This window comes from Ambystoma mexicanum, chromosome 8 (assembly GCF_040938575.1).
Source record: "Ambystoma mexicanum isolate Mex_15411 chromosome 8, UKY_AmexF1_1, whole genome shotgun sequence".
Lineage (NCBI taxonomy): Eukaryota > Metazoa > Chordata > Amphibia > Caudata > Ambystomatidae > Ambystoma > Ambystoma mexicanum.
In genome coordinates, this window is record NC_090929.1 from 147,566,194 (window position 1) to 147,580,165 (window position 13,972).

At 44.0% G+C, this 13,972-nt stretch overlaps 1 protein-coding gene and 1 non-coding gene across 6 annotated transcripts in view; one reads left to right on the forward strand and one right to left on the reverse strand.

Annotated features, from left to right (window-relative positions):
• The window catches only part of DAB2IP (DAB2 interacting protein), a 1,964,804-nt gene that overhangs the window by 1,061,916 nt on the left and 888,916 nt on the right, over window positions 1-13,972 (reverse strand). The gene's annotated exons all lie outside the window — the stretch shown is intronic.
• Window positions 13,361-13,524, forward strand: LOC138474902 (U1 spliceosomal RNA). Its single transcript, XR_011269124.1, has one exon. It is a non-coding gene; the product is annotated as a U1 spliceosomal RNA (small nuclear RNA).

Sequence of the window (13,972 nt, forward strand, 5' to 3'; positions counted from 1 at the left end):
GGGCCCCCCTCCTCCAGGCTTGGATCCTAAAACAGTGCCTATCGATAGCAAGGTCTTTGGGGCTGTAGTTTCCTAGTACAGAGGGCCCGATAGGTTCACCAAAAAAAACAACAACCAAACAAAAAGTTCTGTTCTATGTATTTCTTGGGTGATGGACTCACTCCTGGGTTCCCCTCTTCTGGGCACAGACCCCTCTCTGTTTTCAGCCTCCCTCCACCGGGTTCACTATGGCTTTTCCAGCATTCATTAATCTTGATGTCTTTTTAAACAGTTCCAGTGGACATCCCTTGTCCGGGTTCACTCTTGTCAACATGCTGTTTCTTGGGACTTTAGACTTTGCCCCATTCTCATCAGCTTCCCTCTTCTGGGTTCATTCTTGTCAACTTCACATTAAAATTTACTTTCAAAGTTCACAGGTTTCACTTCCCTTGCTTTCTTTATAGTTCTTGGGTCAAAGGCTTTCGACTGTACAGGGATTTTGCTTGACCTCCTGTATGACCACTTTCACCTATCTTGGCTGCTCTCCTACATCCTTCTGGTATCTGTAGTTTCATTCAAATGGGAACTGACCAGAGTTTCTTGGAGCAGCACCCACATGGTATCGGTCCCCTTTTGCAGCTGGTCTCCACTTTACAATGTTACAGTTCTTTGAACTTCTCTCACTTTCACCACAGCCCGGCTCTTATGGGCTCTCCCCTCGACTCACTGGCTGCGACGAACCACCTGGCATTCCTTTTAACTGACCTCAAGGCTGGTACCACGGAAGCAGAAGTCTCCCTCGCTCCGGCTTATCAGCATCGATACTCTCCATGTACCGTTGACATCTGGGTCAGCACTCTTGGGCTATTGTCCTCGGTCTTACGATTCCTTCTGCGGAGGGTTTGCAGGGTTTTATCAAAAAAGGGCAAGGTCGTGTCTCTCCTCGCTAGCCTCTCGATATTTGCTGTCTTTCTCCTCCTCTTGAACTGCCGGTTCTGGATAGCGGTCTCATTGTGCGTTCTGCCTTGCTCGTACTGTGCTCTCTTGCTCCACCTTTTATCCCGGTGGGGAAAGGGAAGGCCCGGAAAGTGTGTGTGATTCAGGTTAGCTGCCTGATCTTGCCAGACGCTGGGGTTGAGACATGTTAGGTAAACAACTCTAGGGTTAGTCCTTTGGTTTTCATGTTGGGGAGAAATGCTTGAGTTGGGAAAGGGGAGAGGTTTTGAGTATTCTGCGTGGTAGGGCGGGGAAGAGGTGTTATATATAATTATAGTTTTCGTATTAGAGGGATTTTGAAATGAGTAGGAGGTTTTGTGAGGCAAACAGGAATAGCTAGGATTGTAAAATAAACAAGGGGGATTGTGGGAACGGTAGTGTTATCTGAGCAGGTTGGAAGTGCAGGAAATAATAATCAAAGGGATGTGGAGAAGAATGTCTGGAATTGTTCAGACAGGACCCAGGGAAACAGGGATTCTGTGATAAATAATCTTTGGGTGCAAGGGGGTTGGAGATCTTAGTGGATTGGTTCTGAAGGGTGGGGTCATTGTATCTGGGTAGCAGAGATTCAATGAGAGGTGGCAAGGTAGATGTATGGTAGCCTACAAAGACCTCAGGGATTTCATCCTTCTCTTGTTTTCCCTCGGTGTAGTACTGCATCTCACCTGGGGCATTAACCTGGTTTCCCTTATCCAGGTGATCCTCCTCTGTTCGTCTACCCCTATGTTTGGACTTTGAGAGAGTCGGTTCTTCTGTGGCCACCTGAGACAGGGATTCCAAAGATCTATTTGGGGAAATACCCTCAGGGTAGTCCGCACACAAAAAACAAATGATGCCAGTTTTCCACCAGCAGAACACATGCATGAGAGAATATTGTCAGCATTTGCCTCTGTAAGGACACACCTGTGATGGCCTGGCCCCAAAATGCCAGTATTTGCTACTGGAGAGACACATCTGTGATAGCCCCTCCCCACCATAAAATACCAGCATTTGCCCATTTAAGGTCACATCTGCAATGGCTTGGCCCCTGTAAGAAGGCAGGTTTGATGGCTCTGCCCCAACATGCCAGGAATCGGTCCTGTAGGAACATACGAGTGATGAACATACGAGTGATGGCTTTGCCCCAACATGCCAGTGGGTTGCCCCTTTAAAAAGGCATCTGTGATGGGTTAACCGCAACATTACAGCATTTTCTCCTGTAAAGGTATTGTTGCGTTATGCAGGCAAATACATGTGAACTCTGCTTTGCATTAATCATAGGCACTGCAATTAATGTAATTGTAGCATTTTTTCTATACTGTGCCTTTCTACTTATACTTAGTTTAATAGTGTTTCAAATCTAGTTTTTAAGTGCCCTCCCATGCCCAGGGCATGCAGCAGATTCTACATCATCTCCCCAGCTGCTGCACTGCCTTCTCACAAGTAGGGTGCCTCCACCCATAGGCTTCAATGGGATCTGTGATTTTACCATTGAATCCCATGGCTGTGAGGTTTTCCATATCCTCAGATGCAATCTGTGCACATCACGATACACGGCTCACAAAATTGCTGTTGGTGCCTTACATTCTGGAGGAAAAAAAAGGTGGGGTTCATTTCAGGACAAATACCTGGGCGAAATATTCTGTCCTTCATTTATCTCACTGGCAAGCTGTTTTGTACAGCAGGGACCAACCTATGCTACAATTCCATGCAATGTTTAACTATGACCCTTGGATGAATTGATGGAAGGATGAGGCATCACATGCTAGAAGTATGTCACCCAGACCATTTCCACATCTGCGGTGGACCGCATCACCGATGACCTCCTCAGGTCATCGGTGATGCGGATGAGAGTAAACTGGCTCTTTACTTTACTTTAATTTAATTTAATGACTTTTATAGCACTGCCGCTGACCCGAAGGCCTAAGGGCGCTAAAGCAGACAAGACACAAAAAACACACAGGAAGCCTAGGTAAGAAATGTCAGCGGGGGGAAATTCATCAGGGGAGACTCTTTAGTTAAACAAGAAAGTCTTCAGTGCCTTCTTGAAGACCGTAATGGGTGTCTCTTCTCATAAACCAAGAGATCATTCATTCCATAATGCTGGTGCAGCAGAGTAGAAAGTTCAATTATTCACCTGAGTCAACTTACAAACAGGATTTCTGAGTGGAGAACAGTTATTAGATCTTAAATTGTGATTACTGGCTTTAAGTACCATTTCATCTTTAAGATTTGCTGGTGCTGCATTTTTCAGGCATTTGTGTGTGATGACCATAAACCGAGAGGAAATTCTTTCATTAATAGGGAGCCAATGTAGATCCCTTCTTGCATACGATATGCGGTCCCTTTTCCTACTGTCCACGATGAGTCTAACTGCATTATTTTGCATAACCTGAAGCCTAATTACCTCACACTTGGGTAGGGCGACCAATAGGCTACTGCAGTAATCGATTCTCACTCCTATTAAAGCATGTGCCAAAGTTTCCCAACTTGCTTTGGTGAAAAAAGGCCATGCATGTGATAGAAGCTTTATGTAGTAAGCAACTAAGGCTACCAGGCTGCTGACCTAAGCTTTCATGTTGAAGTTGCAGGCGAGGTACACCCCGGGAGTTTTGACCTTCCTTTTTATTTCTATGGTACAGCCATCAATCTGAAGTTGGGTTACTGTTTTTCCAACCGATGTGTTTTAACTGCTGTTCCTACAAGCATACGTTCAATCTTGCTAGTATTGAGCACAAGGCCATTAGTACACATCCAGTCTTGAATTAAACTATAGATCTTATTAATGTTTGCTTACAACTGCATCCTCATTTGTAAATTTGCAATCCTCATAGAAGTCTGCCTTGTCGTTCTACCTTAAGGTGTTCCTCAGTTGGAACCTGTATCCAATGATTTGTAGAGGAGGTCCCAAGCCCGACCCACACTCAAATCGCCCATTTTGAAGTGGCAGGAACTTTCACGCTAAAGTATGTGATGCATGATGAGCAAATAAACCAGCAGAGAGCCGCAGTGGGGCTCTGCCCAGTACCTCTCAGACTGACAGCACCTATTGAAGTACCTGCACATAAGAAACCTTGGACAGTAAGGTACCCATTGAGAAAACCATATCGACAAGTGAGACAAACGGACGATTGTCAAAAAACAATGACTGAAGAAGCCAAGAAAGTCCTAAAGGAAGACGAATGGGGATGTCACAAGAACCCCGACTGACTCACATATACAAGATATGACAACCTGAGAATGACGAAAAGAGACGAAAAACCATGGATAAGCGACATCTTGAGTTAAAGTGAAATGAGTGATGTCAAATGTAAGAAGCTTATGCCATAAGCGTGATGAAGATATGCAGCCACTTTGCACATGTACATATGCTTGGAACCGCAAGAAAGCTGAGAAAATCGTGCGGCTCGCTATGCTTAGAAGTAAAATAGATTGCGGCAAGCGCCACCTATACATATCTACCTCAAAAAAGAGCATTTTATATAAGTATACTTCCACTGTGCACAAGAGCAGAATCAACCAAACGTTACTAAAGGCCGCAGGAGAGGAGCACCTCAACACAAGAATCGAAAGCTAAAAAGACAATAAACGAAACTCAGACGCATGCAACCCATACCAAGAAGCCAAGGTCACATCGGCTGACGTAGACGAACCATATTTACGATTTCTGCAGCAAAGAGCGGAGTATCCTGTTCAAAGAAGTCAAGATAAGCAGCAGAAGGCAGGTGGTGGGCAGAAAGCTAAATCAAATACACAAATTGCAGGGAAAATGAGACGATTTCACGGTGTCTTAATCATGTGACCTGCCAAACAAGAAGAGTTGGGGCCTTCAGACCTACGCCCAGCCTTGTGCCATGCACAGATATCTGTACTTTTCCCGATAGAGATGCAGTCTCAAGGCCAACCAACAAGAAATAATTGACACATGGCCATTGGGGAGGTGATTGATGATGGCAATGGTTGGGGGAAGGCTGGGAGAGCGGGTGAGCACCCTGCACCTGGCCGACCATTCTGCACGCTGCTAAGCCAGTGGAAAGGTACAAGGGGACTTGGTGCCAACCCAATCATAATGGACCAAGTAATCTAGGATCATATAGTTTGTACAACCAATAGGACGTCATACTTTTAGTGACGTCCACAATAGCTATTCTGAAGGAAGGGCTTAGATGCCCCACCTGACACTGATTACCCAATCCTGTCACCCCGTTACCATATACAGATATAGTAACTATAGTAAAGTTACCTTCCTATACCAATAGAATTTCATGCAACATTTTAAGCGTTACACATCAGTGATGATGAGTTTTTAGTATAAAAGATGTGTTTTCTATGAAATTCGTTGGAGTTTAAGCGAGAAGGAAGATCGAGCGATTGCTGACGTTTACTGAACTCCCTGTTTTTGGTACTTGTCATTAAACGGTCTCCCTTTGCCAAACCATTGAGTTGTCCTTATTGATTCGATGCTAGAGTACTAATCTGCATTCCCATCCATCTCACAGGTGCTGCTACCTCATCTTAAAGTGCTATTGGGCAACCCCCAGCTTTATGGGCTGGTTGGGGCCCTGGTGCAAAGATTCATTAGATTGGATGTATAAACCTATCATTTTAAGCGGAGTATATTTTTGTGTCTGGTGTCTGTTTGGTTGAATACTGCTATTTGCAGTGCTATGTTTTGGCATTGTGCGCACAGAGGTATTCCCCAGTTAGACTGCACTTAAATATTTTGGTCAAAAACAGACAACCCTGTTCTCCCTATACCTAAATGGCATGTGAAGGACAAAACAATGAACAAGTCTCGTCAAGTCAACGGAGGTCACATGACCATTTTCAGAGATTAAAGGAAAGCCTTCCAGTAGTCCAGTAGAAGCGAAAGGTCACTGGTTTATCAGACAATGCCAGTTCCCTCCCATGAACCAAAAACTGCTTTAGGGGCAAATACCCAGATCCCACAGACAAACCGGGAGCAGCCTAATGGTTTTTCCTTCAAGTGATGTGATGCCTGCTTGCTGCCAACATATGTTAAGATGTATATTTCTTAGGAGAAGGCAATGCAAACAGAATCAAAACATGGAAGGGCGAAATCTTCCCAAATTTTGTGTTGATTTGTCCTTTCTAAAAATGTGCAAGAAAAGAGAACTTTCCATGAGATTAAAACACAACCCAAGGTCACACGTAGGGCAATAGCAATTCTGCTGGCCAGAGACGTGGTTCCATGTGATAATGTTGCCTGGGAAAAAAGTTTCTAGTCACCCCTAAAAGCCTCCCCCCACATATTCTAGGCTGGGTGGTATTTACTATTATATACTTTCTGCCCTAGAATATTTGGGGAAAGTGCTTGAATTTCTTGGGAGTGGGAATTTGGGGAAATGTTGCCCCCGGAGTCCTTTTCCCTAGTGACTATCACTGGATACAGGACATGTGAGCAATTCCCAAGAGGCAAAGACATGCCCAGGAGCTTCCTGTCAGATGTGCAGAGATGGAAGATGAGAAACCGAGACCAACTGCAACATCACAAAAAGACTCAAGCCACGGCCAGCCCAATACATTGACCACTTATGACCAGAGACTAGGCCACTGTTCCATTTTGCCTTGGTTCCTCTTCTTTCTTGCTGTGACCCATCCCTTTCCCCAGCCCATTAATGCATAGGTCTGTAACCAAGCAATGTTTCAGACTATGTATGATACATTTATGGGGCAACAATGAATGTAGGGAGTTCACCACCGCCAATCATGAGCACCACACCAATTGAGCAAATAATGATTCTTGACTGAATCTGCCTTTGATTCATATAACAGCACAGTGCTCCCCCACCCCTTCCACAGTATAGAAGCCTAGAACCAGGTTGATATGAATATAGATTAATTGTTCTTTAATTAAATCCAAATATTTCTACAATAATCATTAAGAAGCACAAGACATTTCCTTTTAGACACTTCCTTATTCAAACAAGTTAAACCAACACATACATGTTTAGTGCCATAGAACAAAGAACATATAAGACACCACAACATGTAGAGTTTTCAGTTCTGACCTCTAGTCCTCCCTGGTCACTTGTAAAGAGAAACACAGGTCTAGAGAATATTTCATGTGATTGCGTCACTCACAAGAATGCCCCTAATGTAAACACAATCATTGCAGCAGCCAAGAACATGACATGAACATTTTATACGACTGTGTAACAGGTTATCATGTCTGTTCTTGCGAGAGAGGGGCGCCCGCTACCTTTGTAAAAATAATTTGTAGGTGGCTTAACTTAAATACATATAGCATGTTTCTATTGGGCATAAGAATAGACATGTGCAGAGCTCTTTATTTCTGAACTCCCTGCACACATTTCACTTGTAGAAATGTTTGAACACAACAAACTTTTAATAAACTCTTTGCGGCAGTTGAATAAACCCGTTCCTCTGTCTCTATGCAGTAACAACGTCCCCTTCAATTTGGGGCTCCTTGCTCACTCTCTGTAGAGAGAGTGTGCTTTTAAATCAGTTATTTTCCCTTTACCCAAGCCTGGAGACACCTTCTGCACAGCACAGGCCCAGAGATTCAGTTTACCATTGAGACCTCCTCTGCTTTAATGCAGGGTTTAGGGAGAGTTGAGCCATTCGGAATTCTGTTTTTAAATGCCTCCTCCATTTTTGGGGGATTTTTGGGGTTGTCAAACAGGGATATAAGTGATCCAAATTACTTTAAACGGCTATATCCTTATTCACCTTATTCCTAGGGGGAAGCTATGAATTCAAACAGATGCTCACCAGTAGTTTGTTCTGTTGGACGTATGTACTTACTTTAAATCTCTCTGGGTTTGTGCACAGGAAATGTCATTAGGCATCCTGGGTCATATCTCATGGGAAGCAATGGGACAGGAGTATGGCGGTATTCCAAAAACCCTTCTGTCTCTGGTAATGGATGGCCCCCAGCCTCAGTCTTTCTCCTGGTTCTCTAGTTATGGATGGCCCCAGCTTCTGCCTTTCTCCTGGTTCCCACCAGATTTCTCCTTTTGTCTCTAGCCTTGTCTCCATCAGTCAGTCCCCTTTACCCACTCTGCGTCTCTGTTTAAAATCTCTTAACCAGACCCAGAAATATCTAAATTAGAATGTGCCACATATTGTCTCATTATTATAATTGGACGTCAATCACTGTTCCCCCTAACAAGGCCTAGCCCCTTTCCCCGGATTGGTTCTTCGGTCTCCAGGTCCCATTTCAGGGAGTTTGTGTTCCTCCCATCTGATATTGCATTTCTGACCAAGTCAGATATGAATTTAAACATCTTCTATGTGACACTTGCCTCCAATTTACGGATACGTGTCATAAACCATACATTTCTAAATTGGTATGATCATACCAGTTGCAATGACCTGTGTCGGGCATCAGCACGTGGTTTCCTGTGGGACTTGCAAATTGCTGGCTGCATTACCACTGTTTGTTACCTTGATTATTTATTTATTGTTATTTATCTGTTTCTCCTCTGCTTCGCACTTTCCACCTCTCCCATGCACTTTTCCCCTCCCCCTCTCTCATGCACTTGCGCGTTCTCAATGTCACTGGGCCTAGTAAGATCGCTGTTTTGTTCTCCCCTGTTTCCCTCCCTTGCCGGGCTCTGAAACACTTGTGTACGAGCGCGATAGAAATAAAATATCAATCAATCAATCAATGGCAGAATATTGCGACTTCTATGGAGAAAATGAATGTTACAATCATGAGAATTCTGTGACAGGTATTTAATTCCATAGGCTACCATATTCCAGACTCTACAATCCATAACATTTTCTGGATGCTACAATCACATGTTGGCTTATTACTCTGGTTCCAATGTCGAAGTTCGATGGGATTTTCATCAACCAATAGTGTTTTTGATGTGTTTTCCATACAAATCTAAACTGTCTTTGCATGCAGTACGGTTCCCCAGTTCACGAGCAGTATATGTATGCTTTTTCCACTCAATCAATAACCCTTTCTATTCCAAAAACCAGTATGTAGGCCTGACCATCTAGCTTTGGTTGACCTAGTCTTCAATAAAAATACGTAACATTCTTTCAAGGCTAAGACCTGAATGCATGTTTTCTTATCTCTTGAGCAGATGGGGTGTAACTCCACCCACTGGAATCACGTGGCATCCTCTTGTGCACATCAAACTATCAATCAGCCCAGAACCACACCACAAACTTAATTCAATTTTGAGTATTTATTGAAAGTTCAGAATCCATGGGCAGGATCTTTGTTTACTTTGTGGCCATCTATCCACTCCCATAAACCTCCTCGCAGGCCCGTCCCACTTCCTGGCTCTGCCGGGCTTCAAAGAGTTGACTAAATGGAGAGGTGAAGGAGTGCTTGACGTTTTAATCTGATGGAGGAGGTTTTCTTGTGTGTCCAAGCACATCTTTTAGTCAGTTCTTTCATGAACATAAAACAAATAGTGTTTTTGAAATGTTTCATGTTTGAAATTAGGCCAGATTTACATCTCGCATTAAATACAATACATTTGATTTCCTTCATGCTGCTTATGTCAATATTTCCCAGCAGATCAACAGAGTCACTCCTTCATTAAATGGGCTTTTAAATAACTTCTGGTAATAGGGTTTCATCTTTTAAATGCTGTTTGTTCCATCCAAGCTGCAAAATGCACAGACTTTCTTCATGGTATCTCTCTGTTTTAGTAAAGCTGCACTTTGGGGCACCCGTCACATGCATTCGGCCTTGTCATTCATACATAGGGCACAATTAATACTTGTATTTGTCTGTAGACCATATTGTAATGTGTTTCAGTTGAAAGTTAAATACTGGCTTTTTTGTCTGACAGCCCACAGTGTGCTTCCCATATTCCTGCATCTTTGCTGATAACTTATCCAGTTGCAGTGCATTTTTATGCTGGGCCTGAAAATACCCCACAACTATAACTCCCATCAGCAATAGCGAGCATAGCCAATGATGCAGGGTCATTGGAATCATAGTTGAAAACATATTGAGAGACGCAGATTGCAGACCTCTGATGTTTTGGACTACGACTCCCATCAAGGCTAGCCAGCATAGTCAATAGTACAGAATTATGGGAGCCATAGACAAAGATATCTTGAGATGCAGATCACCAGTGCACTTCGGACTCCTATATTCAGGTCCCGATAGCAATCTCTGTGTATATTTCCTAATCTTATGTTGCAATAAAGGCTGATGAAGAAACCCCAGTATAAAGAAAATCTTATATATTAGCAAAGAGGATCGGGAGCTGGACCTTAAGGCTATATAGATATTGGCAATTTATCGCAAATGCCTTGTTGCATTTTGCTCATCAAAGTGACATTTTAAGACGTTTCATTTGTATTGTGTTTTTATGAGGCTGGCAGCACATTGCTGTTTTGTTACACTGCATATACAAGCCCCTCCTCCCCGCCCGCCAACCCCTTTGTTAGCTGGCTATGCATTTACCTGTCCAGCACTCATGATTAATAAGGTGCATGTTCAAAGACAGCATTGAATGCCACCAGCTAAGTACCAATCTATGCCCCCTGCACCATCACTGTGGAGGGGACTGAGAATCTGCCAGTCTGTGCGGGCATGATCATGTCTCGGGCAGCATTGTTATACGTTTAATGTGAACAAATGCTTAATGCGTCAACTTGTGCCAAAGCATAAATCCCTTACCCAGAAACTCTGCACATTAGTTGTTTCCTACGTCATAAACATAACTGGAAAGTTCCATCGTTTTTGGTGGACAAACCTGCAAATTATTCAAAGTAAGCACTTTTTATACTTTCTAAAACATTTAAAGTGAAAAAGGCTTAATGTTTCTTAATGGGACAAATTGTGCCAAATTTTAAATCAATTACCGAGAAACCCTGCTCACTACATATTTCCTACTTAATAAATATAACTGAAAAGTCTAATGGATTTTGGTGGCATGGCCTTCGAATTATGCAGAATGCACTCTTTTTTTTAGAGCACTTAATGTTGCTTAATGTGCCAAACTGAGTCGCATCATAAATCTTTAACCCTGAAACTTTGTACAGGACATTTCCTATACCTTAAATAAAACTGTAAAGTGGCATGGTGCAGCGTTTCTGAATAAATGATGTATGTTTCGGTGCAATTTGGCACATTAAGCAACACAGAGTTTTTCACATTAAACATTTAAGAATGTCCCTTGTTTTGGGTGCAGAAGTACGAGTCTGACAAAGTGGTGGCATGTTTGTTGGCTAATATCTTTATTTATATTAAAAAAAGCAAAAGTAGAGGAAACACATAGCCTGCCCCATCTATTTGAGGGGTTTCCCTACCTCAACTAAAATACTAAGGACTCTGTCAGGATGTCCAGAAAAATTAAATGTCCACCACCCTGTGTCCAAACCTATTTCTGCCCCTTACACTCTAGACCAAGGTTGTCCAACATACGGCCTGCGGATGCGGCCCTCCAAGCCGTTTCATGTGGCCCGCGAGGCACAAGTCAAGAGTAAAGAAAAAAAAAAGATATGCCTGCGTGCAATTTTAACTTTCTTTGGTGACCCCATGTATTTATGGGTATGGGGTCACCAGAGAAAGTTACAGTCTTCCGCCATGACGTGGTTAATTTAACCGGGTTGTGGCTGAGGACTGTAATGCCACGACACGACCCGATGAATTTATTTATTTATGCAATGTTTGTCGGAAACAGGAATCCGACAAACATTGCATAAATAAATAAATTAACTGGGTCGTGGCGTTACAGTCCTCAGCCACAACCTGGTTAATTTATTTATTTATGCAATGTTTGTCGGAAACAGGTATCTGACAAACATTGCATAGATAAAGTAACCTGGTCGTGGCTGGGATGCTCAGAGGGAACTGCAGATGTGATGTGGACCAAGTTTGAGGTGCAGCCAGTTATTGCCCAGGACTGCAATGGAATATTTTTTACGAAGTTGGCTCTTATCAAGTTGGTTTAAAAAGAAATTTAATAAAAAAGACTTGGAGGCAATTAGAAAGATAAGGCTAGCCATTGCGGGTGGTCTGAATGCAAATGGTTGCCCACAAGGCTCTGGAGAGGTGCGAAAAAAACAGCTGAAGTAAACCGCGGGTGTGAAACGGTCCTAGATTTGGGAGACCCACATATTTTCACCCATATTCCGGGGTGAGAGATCCAATGAAGGTGCTGGAGGGGGGGGCGTGTTGTTAAAAGGAGTAAAGGTAAAAATAAATATATATATGTATATATATCTCTCAATACCAAAGAGGTCTCTAAGCGGGACCCTGGGATTCGAACCTGCGTTGCTCTGCGCCATCTTGCTTCAAAGACAAGCTGTTGCCACTGAGCTATACTACCTGTTAATTGGTTATTATGCTGAGAGAGCGGGTAGGGGGGAGACAGGTATACCTTGTCCAGGGGCAGTCATGTAGGAAACTGCAAGGTAAACCAAAAAAAGGGCAGAAAGAAAAGCAATAGCGGGAAGGGCAGGGAAAAGCAGAAAGGAATTTTCAGGTGCATCGGCTGCAGAGAAAAAATAGGGCTGAAGTTAAAAGTACATTGTTAATTGTTGATGATAAGGGGCGGGTGGGAAAGGGGTTTGTTTCACAGCATCACGGAGCACGTCTAATACCAGGGCAAGAGGTAAAAACATATGGAAGGCAAACCTACCTTAAATAAAACTGCCTTTCATCAAATGTAGGAGTGTGGCTGGTAAAGTTGTGCCCCCCTTCCTTCCAAAGTAAGGATACTGGGATGTGCAAGCAGACCAACCCAAAGCCAACTGCAAGGCAATAGGAAAGAGGACAAACTGGAAGGCCTTCACATCACATTAAAAGACCCGATATTCAATATTCCTACAACAGGAAGTCTTGAGCTGTAGTGCTCCTTGGTGACAGAAAGAAAAAGTAAAGCGTGCGACTAGGTTGGTTGCACACAGAGCCCCTGGTCTTGTGGCAGAATTTATTTTGCTACAGTCAAGGGGGCCAGCGCCGAGCAGCTCAGGTCCACAGCATTCACTGGAGGGGTGAAGTGCGCAGGCCCCTAACCCCAGACTTGTGCACCCCATGATACCAGGTGACCGTGTTGTTCTTGAAGCTGCCCTTAAATGGGGTGACCTGTCCACTCAGGAGGGCCATGGGCCTGTGTGGGGGAGACAGGCCAGTGGGCAGACTGCAACAGGCCTGCTCGAGCCATCCTGCTATCCAACTGGGCCTGCTGGCTGGCGGCCAGGCCCGAATTTATACAAATCTCGGGCCAAGCAGGGCCTGATGGGAGAAAGGAACTGTGTTACAATGTGCTCTTCTGCTGGGCTCTGCCTGCCGGAGCTTCCCCCTACATGCAGGACAGGAAGCTCTGCAGACGCTCAGAGCATCTGGAGGTTTGGGGGGCTGGGTCAGGGCCTGCCTTCTCACTCTCGCTTAGCTGGGCTTCCAGAACAGGCCCAACCACTGCCCTCCTGCTTGCAACTCATGCTTACCTGGCAGGGGAAAATCTGTGATCACAGAGGCAGATCTCCCAGGGTGAGGCTCACTCACTGCACATCGGATTTGCTGACCCCTGCTATGTACCGAAATGCGGGATACTCAACTGCATTATTTATGGTAGTGGGGGACTGCGTTCGCGCTTTCCCCTGATTTATTGGTAAAAGAAAAGGTAAAGTGTGCACAAGGCCTGCTAGGTTGGTTGTATACAGAGCCCCTGGTCTTTTGGCAGAGATTCCGAGTGCACTGCCAGTGTGTGCCCCTGCGCTCCACTACCAATGCATACCCACGTGCTTCACCTCCAATGCACACCCAAGCGCTGCACTGCAGGCACACCCAAACGGACTTGTATATCACATGCCAAACACTGCATCGCTACGGACATTGTTATATATTCATGGAACAATACTATGAGTGAGACTATTTTTAATCGTGCCATACAGTATGGCCCAATGTTGTGCCTATATTAAACTGCTGCATGCTTTAAGATTGTGCTCACATTGTGTTTCTTCAATTAGGTTCACCTTTGGGTGATCGCTTTTCCACATTTTATCTGTTGAATTGAATTATGCTTCTTTCATTACCACAGAAGTAATGAAT